General features: G+C 45.5%; 1 pseudogene; it reads right to left on the bottom strand.

The window, feature by feature from the left end:
* Positions 1-26: 26 nt before the first annotated feature.
* LOC101285940 (ubiquitin domain-containing protein 2-like) lies at positions 27-615 on the bottom strand (annotated as a pseudogene).
* Positions 616-17,310: the final 16,695 nt, after the last annotated feature.

The following is a 17,310-nucleotide window of genomic DNA, read 5'->3' as shown; positions in this document are numbered from 1 at the left end:
ATCTGGGGACAGCCAGCAGGACCAGTTCAGTTCTCAACTGGTGTTGGGTTTTGCAAAGGTTGGCTCATTATAACCTGTATAACATAGGCCTTTACGATCTTCATGTCTTCCAGCTTCATTTTTGTCAGTGAGAGATCTGCCAGAAAAGAACTAGCGCTGACTGCCCAGTTCCACTCCTTCTGCTTGCATGTAGCCGCCTCTTCATGTGGTACAGTGTGTCTGTGCCGTGGACCACAGGGTTGAGTCCTTGCTCGTGGAATGGTGCAGACGGAGCTGAGATTCATACCCAGAATTGGGTGCTGGCTCAGGAATATCCAGAGTCTCTATGTTGCTCTTTACCTCTATCATGTTGATTGGTGGTGCCACGCAATAGACCGGAAGCTGATGCCTATTCCCCAGGTCATCATAGCCCTCTGTAAGCGCACCATGTGGTAACGTTATGTTCGCACCATCAGTGATTGCCTGTGCCAGGTCATGATCGTTGCTTTCAAAAGCATGTGCTGCAGCCTTCAAGGCATCCCAAATCTCTTTACAGCCTTCAAAAGCTGATGCAGTATCTCAAAATTCATCTCTCTTGCTGAGCAGTTGTCCATCTGTCATGGGATAATCGCTTTTCCATTTGGGTTTCTCCTTTTTCAAAGGCTGGTCACGACCTAAAGCAATTCAGTCCCAGGGCCGCCCGCCTGGCAGGCCTGGCCCCCCTGCCGCCCTTGCCTCTGGCTCGGCCCCGCCAGACCAGGGCTGGCCCATCCCGGGCGGGTCGCAACTCCCGCTTCACCCCCTCGCAGCCCAGCACACTGGCGTCCAGGCGAGTCCAGCCCCGTTGCAGCCTGTCGGCCAGGCCCCATCGGTCCCCGCCCCTAAGCTGCTGTTTTTAAATTAGGTGTCATATTTTATGTTCTTCTAATTACTAACTTTTTCATTCATAATAACAGGATCCACACTAATCTGTATAAACACACCTCTGTATTATAGCTCTTTCACACTTGTTGATATGGATGAGTCCCATCTCTGTTCATTATTATATCCTCAATATATACCGCCACTAGGCACATAATAGGGGAAAAAATGAATACATTAAAGTATCAATTTCCCAATAGAAAATCCTACCCACGTAAGCAAATCAGTTGATTTTTTTTTTTTTCACACACAGGACAGCAGATCAGGGTTTAAACTGCTATTAGAGTTTTTTTTGCCTAGATTGTACAGTGTTTAGTTGGAAGGGACCTTAGAAATCATAAGGTCCAACTTCCAACCCAGTACAAAAATCCTTCAGAACCATCTTTTATAAGCCTCGGCTTGAATGAAGCTTACTACTCTGTAAGGCCTTCCATGTCATTTTGAAGTCGGCCAACAACCAAAATGATCAAGGAAATTAACACTCCCCAAAAGTCTTCCTAAAGGAACTGCTGACATCTTCATTTTAGCCCTGTGAGATCCATGTCAGACTTACAGAAGGTAATAAGTTTGTATTGCTTAAGCCCCTAAATTTAGGGTAATTTGTTAGAGCAGCAATAGAAGACTAATATATTCAGCCTCACACTTGCACATCTGCAAAGTGTAAGCAATGAACAAGTGAGTAATGGAAAATGGCCCAAGGAGTCCGTTAGGGACCAGAAACGTTTCAGGGAGTTGGCCAGTTGCCATGGAACAGACTGCTGAGGTGGCTGGGATAGGTTGGAGGTACTGAGATTATTTAATAAGAGCAATCAGTCCCTGGTGGCCTTCTTCCAATTTTATTCTTCATTTTTTTTCACCATTATTTTCCAGTTTTCTTTTTATTCCCATTTTTCCTTTTATCCTCTCTTCCATCCTACTTTCCTCCTCCTCTTTTAAACACTGCTCTTCATTTTTCTCTGCTAATCAAGCATATGTTTTTATCAGCCCCACACCCCCACCAGCGTACCCACCCATTTGTCAGAAGGAGATAAGGAGCAGAACATGAGAGGAGCCTTGGGAGAATGTCGAGATTTTCAAGTGTGCCAAGAATTAAAAAGGTAAGGAACAAAGCTTTACCACCTGGTCTCTGGGTACTCCAGAGCACCACATGCATTCACAAAAGAGGGTTATATACAAATCTATTTATTTAAAAAAAGAAATCAACACAAAACTAAGCAGGTGGGCTTCCCTGGTGGCTCAGTGGTTGCGAGTCCGCCTGCCGATGCAGGGGACACGGGTTCGTGCCCCGGTCCGGGAAGATCCCACATGCCGCGGAGCGGCTGGGCCCGTGAGCCATGGCCGTTGAGCCTGCGTGTCCGGAGCCTGTGCTCTGCAACAGGAGAGGCCGCAACAGTGAGAGGCCCGCGTACCGGGAAAAAAAAAAAAAAAAAGCAGGCACTCAAAAGTATTTTGAAAATAACAAAAGGTTTTTGCTAAGGTACTGATTAGTCACTATCTTCTATTTTGCTGCCGAAAAATTATGTTGAGCCGTTTTCACTATCTCAGCGCAAAACTAAAGGCCCTAAGGGGCTAATGGAAGGTCTTCATCAACTTCAAATAATATTACGTGAGCTACTGAACAATAATAAATACAATAGAAGCATTTAAACGCTTCACATGAAGTGAATCAATGAAGCATATACAGTTTTATTTTAAGAATTTTTTGGCACCGGATTTTCTAGAAAAGTGTTTGCTGAATACGGGGACTAGATCCATGACTAATATCTATATGCAAGCTTCCGGTTTCCCACAAGTCCTGGTGGCTGCAAGGGCAGACGAAGCGACATTGTTCTCTGGCAACAGATTGGGCTTTGGTTGAGCCAGTTTAAGGGAACTGTTGGTAAGAATCCTGAGGACGGGGTAATACCTGTGCCCTTAGCCATCAATATAGTAGATTTCAAATGAACCCTTACCACAAAGCAAGGAGAGATTCCCTTAATGATAAGCATTTCTAAAAATTCCAAAGATTATGTGGGCCATGTGGCTGCCAGAAATTGGTTTGTTTCTGGAGCCATTGCTGCAGCACTAAAATTGGTCAGCAAATTCAGAGGAGAACAAACTACACCTTTAATCCAGAAGTCCTTTTCTTCCCCTCTTTTGTCCTATCCATTGGTAGGAGTTCTTTGGCAGAGACATGGCATATTTAACTATAAACTTGTTTTAGCTGTCACAGTTTTAGTTGTTTTTCCAGAGCCGAGGGTTATATTCATATTGTTTTTCTTGTCTGTTGATGAAAGTAATTTTAGAAAATGATCTTTCAAGTCTCTGTGACCATTCATTAGCATGAATTCATTCATTCATTTATTCAGTAAACACTCATTTGTCTACCTACTCCTTACCAGGTAGTGAGTAAGACCCTAGGAATTCAAAGAAGGAAATGTCATGATTTATACTCGTGTAAAGTTCACATGCTAGTAAGGAGATAAGCTTTTCAACACATGAGGACCGTAATACTGATGTGTTCAAAGTGTTATTTGAGCACAGATGTGGAAGAAGTTCCTTCTGCCAAGAAGACTGGGCGTTCAGAGAACTTTCATAGAGTATGAAAGATCCAATCGATAGGAATTTATTAATCACCTATTAATTGCTGAGGTTATGGCAGGGAACAAAACAGGCAGTTCTGTTTTAGTTCTCTAATCAAAATTTTGAATCTAAAGGGAGGAGGCAGACAATAAATAAGTAAAGACATTAACAGATTAATTTCAGATAGTAATAAGTGTTACAAGACTAAGACTGTCCTGGAGGGAGAGGCTTAAAGGTCTTGGTAAAGAATATGGATTTTGTCCAAAGTGCAAAAGAGTGCCATTGAAGCATTTTAATTAAGTGATTAACACGACCTAATTTTCCTTTTTAAAAAATTATTCTGGTAGCTCTATGAAGATGGATTATGAAAATCAAGAATGCACACAGGGAAACCAACAAAAAAGCAATTGCATGAGTACAGGTTAGAGATAATAATGACTAGCACTCAGATGGTAGTTGTAGAGATGGACAGAAAAAGGAAGATTCAGGATGTCTTAAACATTGGATGTGATAGTTGAGGAAAAGGGGACGATGAAAGATAACTCTTGGTTCTTTGGCTATAGCAGTGAGGTGGAGTAGGGGCCACTTCCTAAGGTGGAGAAAACTGGAGGAAGAATAGGTGCTGACGGGAAAAATCAAGAGCTCTGTTTTGGACAGGTTAGGTTTAAAGTGACTATTAGTTATCCAAGTGAAGATGCCAAGTAAACAGTTGGATATAAGTCTAGAGCTCAGGTTGAGATTTTGGCCTGAGATAGAAATGTGATCATCATCAAGATACAGGTAGGATTTAAAGCCATCACTTTATATGAGATCACCTTGGAGAAGACTGGATAGAGAGAAGTTGTGTAGAAGACAAAAGGTCAGGAAAGGAGACTGAGAAGGAGAAGCCGGTGAGATAAGAATATCCAGGGAACCTGTTAGAGAAGCCAGGAGAGAAGTGTTTTATAAAGGAGATGATGACTGAGGAAGATCATTTGACTTGACAACGTGGAGGTTATTGAAAAGAACAACTTAAATAGAGTGGGAGGGGGGCCAGCATGGAGTGGATTGGAGAGAAAATGGGGAACTTACATTTCCAGCAGTTGGAAGATTCGGTACTTTCAATGACCCTCCCAATGTAAGCAGTTAAAATGCTGGATTATATATAAAAATCACCTTTGTGTTTGTATTGCTGAACTGCCATGATCTTACCAACAAAAGTCAAGAACAAAGTGAAAGCAAGAAACATTGGCGATAAAGCAGCACCAATACCAGCTTCTGCTCTAAGAGTTTTTTTGCTGAGCCCTGGAGACAGCACCATATTTGGGGGATAAGAGATTAACCCTAAGGTCAACATCAGTTGGAGAATGTAATAGATCTCTGCATAAAGCTGGGACTTCAGTGGGTTATACCTTCAATGTAAAGGAGAAGGAAGAAAAGAAAGTCACCCAGAACAGGACATCAAAGAAATTTGAATTCAAATTTAGCATTGGTTGGCAGGAGTATGGTGGAATTTCCCCCTGAGAATGTGTAAAGGCCCTCATGCACATTTTTTGGTCCAAATGTACACTGTGTGTGATCTGAACCTTAAGCCAAGAATATAACTCAAAGGGTTCTGGATTGCTTGCTACTTCAGGCAGTTGTCAGAAGCAAATGAAGAGGAAAGCAATTTTAATTTAGGTGCCAAGGAATTTCCACAGAGAAATTTCCAAGGGAAAGGAGCAGGTCATAGTCAAAACTAGCAAAACATACAAAAAAGAACAAGACATCACAAGTGACAGCCTATTCTCCAAAGGATTAAGATGTTAGAGTCAACACACAATATAAAATAACAATTTAACATGTTTAAAGAAATTAAAGGAGGTATTGGGTATATAACACAATACTATGAAAAGTGACTAGGCAGATTTGAAAAAAGAGACCTAGTTGAATTTCCAGATCTGGATGATTTAATAATCAAAATTAGAAACAACAGATTAAGCACAACTGATGAAAGACTACTGAACTGAAATATATGTGGTGATGTTTTTTAACTTTATTTTTTATTTTTAAAATTATTATTTTTAGCCACGCTGTGTGGCATGCGGGATCTTAGTTCCCTGACCAGGGATGGAACCCGTGCCCCCTGCATTGGAAGCAGAGTCTTAACCACTGGACTGCCAGGGAAGCCATGTGGTGATTTTTAAATGTCCAGAATTCTTTGATATTCTTCCTTTCAAGAGGTGGAGTTTAATTCTCCTTTCCTTAAGTATAGATCGGACTTAGTGATATGCTTCTAACAAATTGAATAAAGCAGAAGTGAAGGTGTGTGATTTGGGGACTGGGTCATAAAAGACACTGTGCCTTCCTGCTGCTGCTTTCCCTCTCTTAGGTCCCTGGCTTGGGGAAGCCAGCTGGTCTGTCAGGAGAACATTCAGGCAGCCTGCTGAGAGGCCCCTGTGGGGAGGAACAGAGGCCTCCTGAATGAGCTGTCTCGGACGCAGCTTGCCAGCCCTAGTCCTGCCCTCATTTTTTTTTTTTTTAACATCTTTATTGGAGTATAATTGCTTTACGATGGTGTGTTAGTTTCTGCTTTATAACAAAGTGAATCAGTTATACGTATACATATGTTCCCATATCTCTTCCCTCTTGCGTCTCCCTCCCACCCTCCTTATCCCACCCCTCTAGGTGGTCACAAAGCACCGAGCTGATCTCCCTGTGCTCTGCGGCTGCTTCCCACTAGCTATCTATTTTACGTTTGGTAGTGTATATATGTCCATGCCACTCTCTCACTTTGTCACAGCTTACCTTTCCCCCTCCCCATATCCTCAAGTCCATGCTCTAGTAGGTCTGTGTCTTTATTCCCGTCTTACCCCTAGGTACTTCATGACCTTTTTTTTTTTTTCTTAGATTCCATATATATGTGTTAGCATACAGTATTTGTTTTTCTCTTTCTGACTTACTTCACTCTGTATGACAGACTCTAGGTCTATCCACCTCATTACAAATAGCTGTTTCGTTTCTTTTTATGGCTGAGTAATATTCCATTGTGTATATGTGCCACATCTTCTTTATCCATTCAACTGTCCGTGGGCCCTTAGGTTGCTTCCATGTCCTGGCTGTTGTAAATAGAGCTGCAATGAACATTTTGGTGCATGACTCTTTTTGAATTATGGTTTTCTCAGGGTATATGCCCAGTAGTGTTGGTGGGAATGTAAATTGATACAGCCACTATGGAGAACAGTATGGAGGTTCCTTAAAAAACTACAAATAGAACTGCTCTCATTTGATTACAGCCCCAGGGGCAGCTTGACTTCTACCTTGTGAGAGACACTGAGTGAAAACCACCCAACTAAGTCACTCCTGGATTCCTGACCCCCAGAAACTGTGTGAAGTAATAAATGTTTGTTGCTTTAAGCTGCTAGGTTTTGGGCTAATTTGTCATGCAGCAATAAATGATACAAGATTAATTTGAAGAAATTACCCTAAAGGCAGCACAGAGGAAGAAAGAGATAGAAAATATGAAATGAGATTAATCAACATACCAGAAAGAATAATGGGAACAAAGAAATATTTGAAGTGTTAATTGCTAGGAAACTTCTAGAATTGTTGAAAGACAATAATCACTAGGTCCATGGAGCCCAGCGAATCCTAAAATGAATACTTTTTTTTTTTTTTTAACAGCACTTAGACATCTCATAGGAAAACTGATGAATACCAAAGGGGAAAAAATCTTAAAGCAGCCGGAGAGGGGAAAGATCAATTTCAAAGGAATGGCGATTACACTGAAAGCTGATTTCTCTATAGCAATAATGGAAGTCAGAAGCCAGGAATATATCTTACTGAGAGCAAAATAACTGTAAACCAAGAATTAACAACCAGCAAAACTATCTCTCAAGAATGAGGTTAAAGTAGAAGCTTCTGGGTTGGTGAACACATAGATTTGGGGAGAGTTGATCTCGGGTGGTCTCAGCCTGCGGCAGCTTGAAGCAAAATTCCCCTGCCAGAGACTGAAGTCAGGCTGTGGCAGTGAGAGCTCTGAATCCTAGCAGACTACGAGGGCCAGTAGCCAGTGACAAGGCCCTGGCCTGTCGTCTTTTTAGAAATGAAATTCCACAAAGAGACGGAAAGTAGTGAAACAAGTGTTATTAGGAGGAAAAAGAGTACGTGTGATCAGACTCACGTGGGCGGGCTCAGAGAGAGTCGCGCCCTCGTGATAGCTTGAATCACTTATATGGGGCATTTCTTCCGGGTTTCCTCTGGCCAATCATCTTGCTTTGCCTGGCTCTGAGCCCACATTTGGTACATCTCAGGGTCCTCCCATGTGTGCACGTGCATCTCTGAGCCAAGATGGATTCTAGTGCAGAGGCCTATGGGTAGGTTGACATCACCTACTATGGGGTGGCGCCCCCGCCCTTTTTGACCCCCAAGGAACCTTTCTGCGCATGTGTAGTCAGGAGGTTCTCCTTGACCTCGAGAATGAGAAATATGTGGTCTCTTGATATCTTATCTGGGCAGGGCTCAGCTCCTCCTCGCTCCTATTGTCTTCATCTTGGAGTATCTGTCCACAAGGGACAGACTCCAACTGCTCAGTCTGGGGCCCATCTATCTCCTGTCTCAGAGTGGCGTGCTTGGAGGAGCATGGAAACTCTGCACTGTCTCCCCATACTTTGCCCTGTGCATCTCTTCCATCTGGCTGCTCCTGAGTTATATCTTTTATTAAAAGCCAGGAATCTAGGGCTTCCCTGGTGGCGCAGTGGTTGAGAGTCCGCCTGCCGATGCAGGGGACACAGGTTCGTGCCCCGGTCTGGGAAAATCCCACATGCCACGGAGCGGCTGGGCCCGTGAGCCATGGCCGCTGAGCCTGCGCGTCCGGAGCCTGTGCTCCACAACGGAAGAGGCCACAACAGTGAGAGGCCTGCGTACCGCAAAAAAAAAAAAAGCCAGGAATCTAGAGGCTACATATGAAGATGGGGGCATCAAATAATGGAAGGAGACACTTGGTTTGCATTTCCCTGATGATTAGTGATGTTGAGTATCTTTTCATGTACCTGTTGGCCATTTGAATATCTTCTTTGGAAATATGTCAATTCAGATCCCAGACCAACCAGCACTATAGGATGTGCTCTGCCGCTGCCCAGGTTCTCTGGCCAGGTTTCCCGGATGGGCAGGAACTGAGGCTGTGTATTTGCTTTCCTGCTGAAGTGAGGCGGTAGAATGAGCTGGTGGGGGCCCTTGTCTGGAGACTCAAATCAGGTAGAACTGCCAAACAACAGTATTCCCTGGCCAGACAGGACCACAAGCAGAGCCACTGGCTGGGATCTCTGCACCGGCGCACGGCAAGTAGTAATGCGGTCTGTGGAGGTCTGAGCGCTGGCTGCTGCTAGCCTGGCGCTCTGTCTCCAATGGTGGAGCCCAGCCGGTTCCCCAAGTGATCTCTTTGAGGGGAGACCTGAATGCGCCTCCCTGGAAGTGCGTTCCGCGATACTGGGAAAGCTGGGTGTCCACTTTGGGTTCTCTTTTTCCCACTGGAGCAAACTGTAGGCGAGGGGCCCTCTTCAGGTAGTGCTGTGCCGGCCTGGGGGAGGGGCAACGTGGTCAGAGCGTAGCCACTCCTCTTGCCTTCTAATGTGGTCCTTCTCAGTCTCTGTGGTCCAGGGGCGTGCTTCAGCGTCACCTCTACTTTATGGGATTTTTCTCAGTGGTGTCTTGTCTATGGACGGATACTAATTGATCTTCTTGTGAGTGGGACTGAAGTGGATTGAGGCATGTCTCCATCTTTTTTTTTTTTTTTTCTTTTTTTTGCGGTACGCGGCCTCTCACTGTTGCGGCCTCTCCTGTTGCGGAGCACAGGCTCCGGATGCGCAGGCTCAGCGGCCATGGCTCACGGGCCCAGCTGCTCCGCGGCATGCGGGATCTTCCCGGACCAGCGCACGAACCCGTGTCCTCTGCATCGGCAGGCGGACTCTCAACCACTGCGCCACCAGGGAAGCCCCATGTCTCCATCTTGATGATGTTATTTTGGGGAGGATGCTGCCACAGGCCCAGATGGGGCACAGGTGGCAAACTATTGCTGGCCCAGAAAGCTAGGTTGGAGATGGCAGGATCTGCTAGTATTGGAGGGTCTAGTGCGGAGGCGGGGGTGGCGATGGCTGTGGCTCACTGCGGGGACGAGGACACTGGGGACGGTAGTTCTGGGGAGTACTCATTGGTGCGAGCCCTCCTGGAGCCCGCCATTTTCTCACCAAGACCTGGCCCTACCCAACAGCCTGTAGCCCCTCAGAGATTTAGAGACAGTAGGTCTGAGGTAGCGCCCAGGAATCTGAATCTAGAAGCACATATGATTCCGATGCCTGTGGCCTGAGGACCACAGTTTGAAAAACACTCCCCCGCATCATGGCATCATGGATTCTTTTTTTTTGCGGTACGCGGGCCTCTCACTGTTGCGGCCTCTCCCATTGCGGAGCACAGGCTCCGGACGCGCAGGCTCAGCGGCCATGGCTCACAGGCCCAGCCGCTCTGTGGCATGTGGGATCTTCCCGGACCGGGGCACGAACCCGTGTCCCCTGCATCGGCAGGCGGACTCTCAACCACTGCGCCACCAGGGAAGCCCCATCATGGATTCTTGAATCCCTTAGGCAACAAGTAAATCCTCTTTATCACCGAAGGACAAATAAGCAGGGGATGGTGAGTTCTGAATACTTCCTGAGATTTTCCCCTTCCCTTTGTCCCCGAATTCCTCTCTCTGCAGCAGCTTGCCTGTGCCGTGAGGTGGGCATGTGTGAAGTAGGCAGACACCTGCCAGCCAGCCTAGTGGGCGCAGTACAGCTCCCGGGAGTGACAGGGCACTTCTGAGTCAGCTGTCCTAACGAGCTTGCTTGTTGACTGACTGGAGGGGAGGAGCTCATTATTCACGTTTGGCCCAGAGCCTCCTCTTGTAGGATTGCAAATGAATGGAGGCCATATGGCTCCCACCACGTTCACCCCCATGGAAAAAAGTGTAACGATCATCAAAGCAACACTTTAGTTCACCCTTCTCATTGAAAAGGGTCAGATTAGCTGGAAGGAAGCTCATGAGGCTGTTTGGCACAGACTTTTCACACTTGATCTATTCCTTTCTTCTTCCATCCATTACCCCTGCCCAGCCCACCTTGATCCCTTGAATAGGGACATTGTCTGCTCCAAGTCATCCAAAACAAAGCCTCTGTTCTTTTGAGCAATTCCTGCCTCCAGCCCCCCTAGATACTTCGGAAATATAACCCCTAAGAAAACAACATGAGGTTAAGAATATCATGTCAGTATCCCTCTTCCTGTAAAAGGGCTGGCCTAATCCAGAAACTTCATTTCTTATATTATCCCTGCTTCAAACCCCCTACAGTACCTTTTTCTTAGAGCTCTTTATCTCTTGGTAGAACTCTAGAATAAAAACGCTAGAGCCAAAAACATCTATTTGGAGTTAAAAATTAAGTTGGAAGACAAGGTGGAATTTGTGGCTTTCTGGGTCAGCCCCAGCCAACACTCCAAGGAAAGGGAAGAGGCCTGGGGCAAAGGTCAGCTTTAGACACTTCAGGTTGATGGTTTCAACACAGACAGCCACCTTCTTTAACCATGAGCCCACTCTATACAGAAGTGCAAAGGGAGGCTCCTCCCCCACCCCAGAAAAGGGAGGTTCCCTTCATTCCTGCCCCCATTTCTGTAGCCCACGGGTGCTGGAAGGGAGGGAAGCCGTAGCTCGTCTTTCTGCAGGCTTTGCTTCTGCTGCCCATCCATGGCATCCAGGACTCCTACTGGCCCCTGGACAGCTTCTGAGCTGACATTGTATTGAGTCAAAAATGCCCGTTACACCTATGTGAGTCCCTTCATTGGGTCTTGAGAGGTGAATAATTTGCTAAGATGACACTGCTCAGGAGGGTGGATCCCTTTTGATGTTACTCTAGAATGACTCCTATCAATAAGTTTGGGTTATTCTTCTCTTATATTTTTAATTTTTATTATATTTTTTATTTTTTACATCTTTATTGGAGTATAATTGCTTTACAATGGTGTGTTAGTTTCTGCTTTATAACAAAGTGAATCAGTTATACATATACATATGTTCCCATATCGCTTCCCTCTTGTGTCTCCCTCCCTCCCACCCTCCCTATCCCACCCCTCTAGGTGGTCACAAAGCACCGAGCTGATCTCCCTGTGCTATGCGGCTGCTTCCCACTAGCTATCTATTTTACGTTTGGTAGTGTATATATGTCCATGCCTCTCTCTCGCTTTGTCACAGCTTACCCTTCCCCCTCCCCATATCCTCAAGTCCATTCTCTAGTAGGTCTGTGTCTTTATTCCTGTCTTACCCCTAGGTTCTTCATGACCATTTTTTTCCCCTTAAATTCCATATATATGTGCTAGCATACGGTATTTGTCTTTCTCTTTCCGACTTACTTCACTCTGTATGACACACTCTAGGTCCATCCACCTCATTACAAATAGCTCAATTTTGTTTCTTTTTATGGCTGAGTAATATTCCATTGTATATATGTGCCACGACCACGGTGCTCCCTTTTAACATGGGGCATAAGTTTAGATGAGAGAGAAGATAGGATGGGGAGGAGAATGCTCATCTTCCTTTCTTTCCTTGAGGCTCTTTCTACCCATGTCTCCATCTTTCTGCCTTGCTGGATCTTTCTCTTTGCTTTTGCTACTCTGTGGCCCTGTTTAAACCAGGAGTTGGGTTTTTTTTTTTTGGCTGCACCACTCGGCTTGTGAGATCTTAATTCCCCGACCAGGGATTGCACCCGGGCCACGACAGTGAAAGCCCAGAATCCTAACCACTAGTTCACCAGGGAACTTCCTTAAACCAGGAGTTCTTAACCTATGGTTCATAGATCCCTTGAATATACAAGAATAAGTCTATTGTATGGGAAAAGGCCCATAGTTTTTCATATTGTCAAAGTGGACTGTAATGAGAAGAAACTTAAGAACGATTATTCTAGACTTTTTCTCCCTTTTCCTTTCTCTGACCCTCTTGCTGCCCCCTTAGAATTCTGACTATTGTACTGTTAACACCCTTCCTCCCTGGCCAGTGTCTCTCCTGTCCCTTCTCTCATGCCTTCTCTCTTTCTCCATCTATCTTTGGTTTATTGCCCCATGCCATCTTTTTTTTTTCTGAAAATTGGCCATAATATAAAAGTGAATACTAATAATTGTCACATATTGAACAGTGTTCAGTAAATAAAGGTTTAGTTTCCCTAGTTATTTTCCTAATTTTAAAAGCCACTGAGTTGGAGCTTTCATATTTTTCTCTAAGAAACATTCAGGAGGGGTAGTTGTTGGCTACTTTTTTTTTTAAGTTCTTTAAAAAAATGTTTTTATTTACTTTTGGCTGCGTTGGGTCTTCGCTGCTGCGCGCGGGCTCTCTCTAGTTGTGGCGAGAGGGGGCTACTCTTCACTGCAGCGCGCAGGCTTCTCATTGCGGTGGCTTCTCTTGTTGCGGAGTATGGGCTCTAGGCGCGCAGGCTTCAGTAGCTGTGGCTTGAGGGCTTTGTTGCTCCGAGGCACGTGGGATCCTCCCGGAACAGGGATTGAACCCGTGTACCCTGCATTGGCAGGCGGACTCCCAACCACTGTGTCACCAGGGAAGACCCTGTTGGCTACTTTTTTGCTCAACTGTGACAATTAATTTTACCCCTTATGAACCTTCAGCTGTGAATGAGAACGTAGCTTCCTGCCCTGGGTATAATCAGATGTCGGGAGCACAATCGCTCCCCCTATTGTCACATTTTTACATTGCATGCTGCGGTAGGTGAGGAAGGTACGTCAAAAGGCAAGAAACCTAATAGAATTTGAATGAATGAACAAGATTGGTTTTCAGCAGCTTTCTGGTCTGTCTGAACAGGTGGCTACAGAGAGAAAGAGGCAGAGGAAGCAGGGAAGGGTCAGACTCTATGTCATCTGAGCAATAGGAGACTCTCCTCAACCATTGGATAGAGCAGATCTTTGATCTTCAATAGTACAGACTGCAATCCCACCTTTAATCGTGAGCCCACACTATACAGAAGTGCAAAGGGAGGTTCCTCCCTCCCCAGAAAAGGGAGGTTCCCTTCATTCCTGCTCCCATTTCTGTAGCCCACGGGTGCTGGAAGGGAGGGAATTCTTAGCTCGTCTTTCTGCAGTCTTTGCTGCCCCTGGACAGCTTTGAGCTGACCTTGTATTGATTCAAAAATGTCCGTTTTCACCTCCACGAGTCCCTTCCTCGTACCTTCAGAGATGAATGATTTGCTGAGGAAACACTGCTCAGGAGGGTGGCTCCCTTTTGATGCTGGTCTCTAGGAAGCATTTTCCCTACTTCACCTTTAGCAATTGGCAACATGCTACCTTGACATTCAGAGACTGAGTGACAGCCCAGGTAGGGCACGTCTCATTTGTCTGTCTGAGGCCCATCTTTATGGGTAGATAGGTTTTCCCTGCATTAACACATGTTTTCTCCTCCAATTCTCTGCCCCAAACACTCTCCCCGTTCCTCCACCCTAAGTCACATCCACCGTCCTTGGGTTTCTCTGAACCTGCCCGTCTCTCCTACATCGCTCCCAGCCTCTCTATCCCACAGACGCTCTTCACCCCTCACACGTTTCATCCAGCCTCCGTCCCAACCCTCCGCTCCTCTCCCCAGATTGGAGGTCCCAAGTCTACTGACCGCAGTCCGCCCTTCTCTTCTCCCAGCCTCTCCCTCCCACCTTCCCTCAGCCTGGCTCTAACGTCTCTCCTCTTGGGTTCTTTCTGGGGCATGAAACTGCTCCTGAGAACTTGGGATTTGGGATCTTTGGTCTAAAAATCCTGGCATAACCCTGCCCTTAAGATCCAAGTCACTGGGACTTCCCTGGTGGTGCGGTGGTTGAGAATCCGCCTGCTAATGCAGGGGACACAGGTTCGAGCCCTGGTCCGGGAAAATCCCACATGCCACGGAACAACTAAGCCCATGCACCACAACTACTGAGCCTGCGCTCTAGAGCCCGCAAGCCACAGCTACTGAGCCCATGTGCCACAACTACTGAAGCCTGTGCGCCTAGAGCCTATGCTCCGCAACAACAGAAGCCACCGCACTGAGAAACCCGTGCACCGCAATGAAGACCCAACGCAGCCAAAAATAAATAAAATTTTAAAAAAAGATCCAAGTCGCATTGGTTTGAACGCCTACTGCAAAGCTAGGGGGAGTCCAGACGTTTGCCTGCATTTCTGTGATTTCCTGACTCTGAGCCCTGCCTCCACCATTCGTGTAGCTTATGGGTCTCATCCTCACCCCATAAGCGCTGTCTGTGTTCTGCACTATATCTACCCAGAAATGACATTGAGCCTCACCTCCAATCCACCTAAAACTGACATACAGGAGGCATCTGTGTGAGGAACAGACTTAACTGAATGTTCAGGAGTAGGGAGTGGTCACAATGCTCCAAGGCAAACAGCTTCAAAATGGCCATCGGAAATTTCTGGGTTTGAGAGAGGATGGGTGGTTGCCAGGGGTGGGGGGAAGATGGGTGAAGGTGGCCAAAGGGCGCAAACTTCCGGTTATACGATGAATAATGTCAGCATGGTGACTGTACTTAACGATAGTGTATTTGAAAGTTGCTAAGAGTAGATCTTAAAAGTTCTCACCACATACACACAAAAAGGTAACTCTGTGAGGCGAAGGATGTGCTAACTAACCTTATTGTGGTGATCATTTCACAGTATACACATGTCACATCATCATGGCAGACACCTTAAACTTCACGTTATATATCAATTATATCTCAGTAAAGCTGGAAAGAAAAAAAATCTGTTGTTACAGTCCCTTAGACAGGTTGCCTGCCAGTGACTCTTGGTCATTTTTTTCCCCTCATTGTTCTGGTCTCACGACATCTTCATAGATCTTTTCACTTCCCTTTCTTCTCTCTCTCCCTCACATGCTTTTTCCCAGTTACCGGTGGGAACTACACATTTATTCTTCTCTTTTTGACAGAGTAGTTCAGCATCCTAGCCCACTGTTTTTCAATCTATGTCAAAACCCATTCATGGTAATAGAATCAATACAGAGGGTCACCACCAGGCTTTCTTAGAAATGAAATAGAATAGAAAATATGAATGTGTGCACGGTAAGAATAAGTACTGTTTTGTGAAATGTTTCAATCATAATATAAATAATAAGGGTTGTGATTTTTTAAAAAAGGAAAAGAAAAGAAAGTCTGTAAAACACTTTCTGGCTGTAATAGGTAAACTTAGCCCTGGGCCCCCCTTTGCGTGACCAAAACCATCAAAGAGCTCAGCAGAATCAAAGGACCTGTCTTTGAACATGACACACTGTTCCTGAAGGCTGTTTGTAAGATGATTTTATTTTATTTATTTATTTTAATTTAATTTAATTTTTTAAACTTTTACTGCAGTATAGTTGATTTACAATGTTGTGTTAATTTCTGTTGTACAGCAAAGTGACTCAGTTATATGTACATATACATACATATATTCTTTTTCATATTCTTTTCCATTATGGCTTATCACAGCATATTCCCTATGCTATACAATAGCACCTTGGTGTTTATCCGTCCTATATATAATAGTTTGCATGTAAGATGATTTTAAAATACACCCTACACAGGACTCACATTTTCCGACGTAGTGACTGCTCAACCGGTTTCTGAATATGATTGTCATAATGCAGAACACTTTGGTTGCTATTTTAGCAACTGATTTGATGCTGCTGTTTGACTTAGGAACTCCGTGACATAATTGTTTCATTCAGTAGGGTCCAAATGTAAAATTGTTGTTTGCTGTTTGTTTTGTTCCTATGTCATGTACAACATTGACATCCATCCGGGGATGGGAGATGGACAGCATCCACGGGAGTCTCAGGGACCGAGGGTGGATATGTTTCTGAAGGTGAAAAACAATGATGGCATTAGAGGCCAAATCAAAATGCTCCTACATCAAAGCAGCTGCACCAAACTCTCACAAACCCAATAACATATGCAGTTACCGAGAGGCGGGGAGGCGTGAACCAAATCGGCCCTGCCCATATGGGGGCGGTTTATCTTGATTGCAGGCCAAGTAGGAGGAGGAAATGAACTTACCAACTCACCATTTTTTTTTTTTTGGCTGCGTTGGGTCTTCGTTGCTGTTGCTGCCTGCGGGCTTTCTCTAGTTGCAACGAGCGGGGGCTACTCTTGGTTGCGTTGCGTGGGCTTCTCATTGCGGTGGCTTCTCTTGTTGCAGAGCACAGGCTCCAGGCGCATGGGCTTCAGTAGTTGTGGTACGCGGGCTCAGTAGTTGTGGCCCACAGGCTCAATTGCTCCACAGCATGTGGGATCTTCCCGGACCAGGGCTCGAACCCGTGTCCCCTGCACTGGCAGGCGGATTTTCTTAACCACTGCGCCACCAGGGAAGTCCCCACCTTTTTTTAAGGGCTGTGGGGTGAGGTAGAGTGGGATGGGAGTGGAAAGGAACCAACATTTACTGAGCACCTACTATATGCCAGCTACTGCCGCACATTTAACCCTCAAAAAAGCCCTGGGTGGTAGGTATTATCACCCCTAATTTTCAAGATTCAGGAGCTGAGAATCAGGTTAAATGGCATGCGTTTTCCATGTTCCTACCGTGGATTTTCTAAAGGGTCCCTCAATAACTCCTTGCAGAGCTGAGCCAAAGGTGGGTCCAGTTATAGTTGCCCAGATGTCCATCTCTAAAGAGTGCCCATACCTTGCTGGAAATGTAGTGAGGTGGAGAATGCTTTATTTCCAGCACTTTCTCTTGGGGAGAGTAGAGTAAGAAGCTTTAAGAAATAGTCGATGGGCTTCTGGGGATGGGGTGGAGTTATAACCCCTGGCTCCTAGTTGGCCTTCTGGAGCGTGGAGGAGGCTCTGGCTAACTCAGGGT

This window comes from Orcinus orca, chromosome 6 (genome assembly GCF_937001465.1).
Source record: "Orcinus orca chromosome 6, mOrcOrc1.1, whole genome shotgun sequence".
NCBI lineage: Eukaryota > Metazoa > Chordata > Mammalia > Artiodactyla > Delphinidae > Orcinus > Orcinus orca.
Note: the sequence above shows the minus strand (reverse complement) of the source record. Positions and strands in the feature narration are given on the sequence as shown.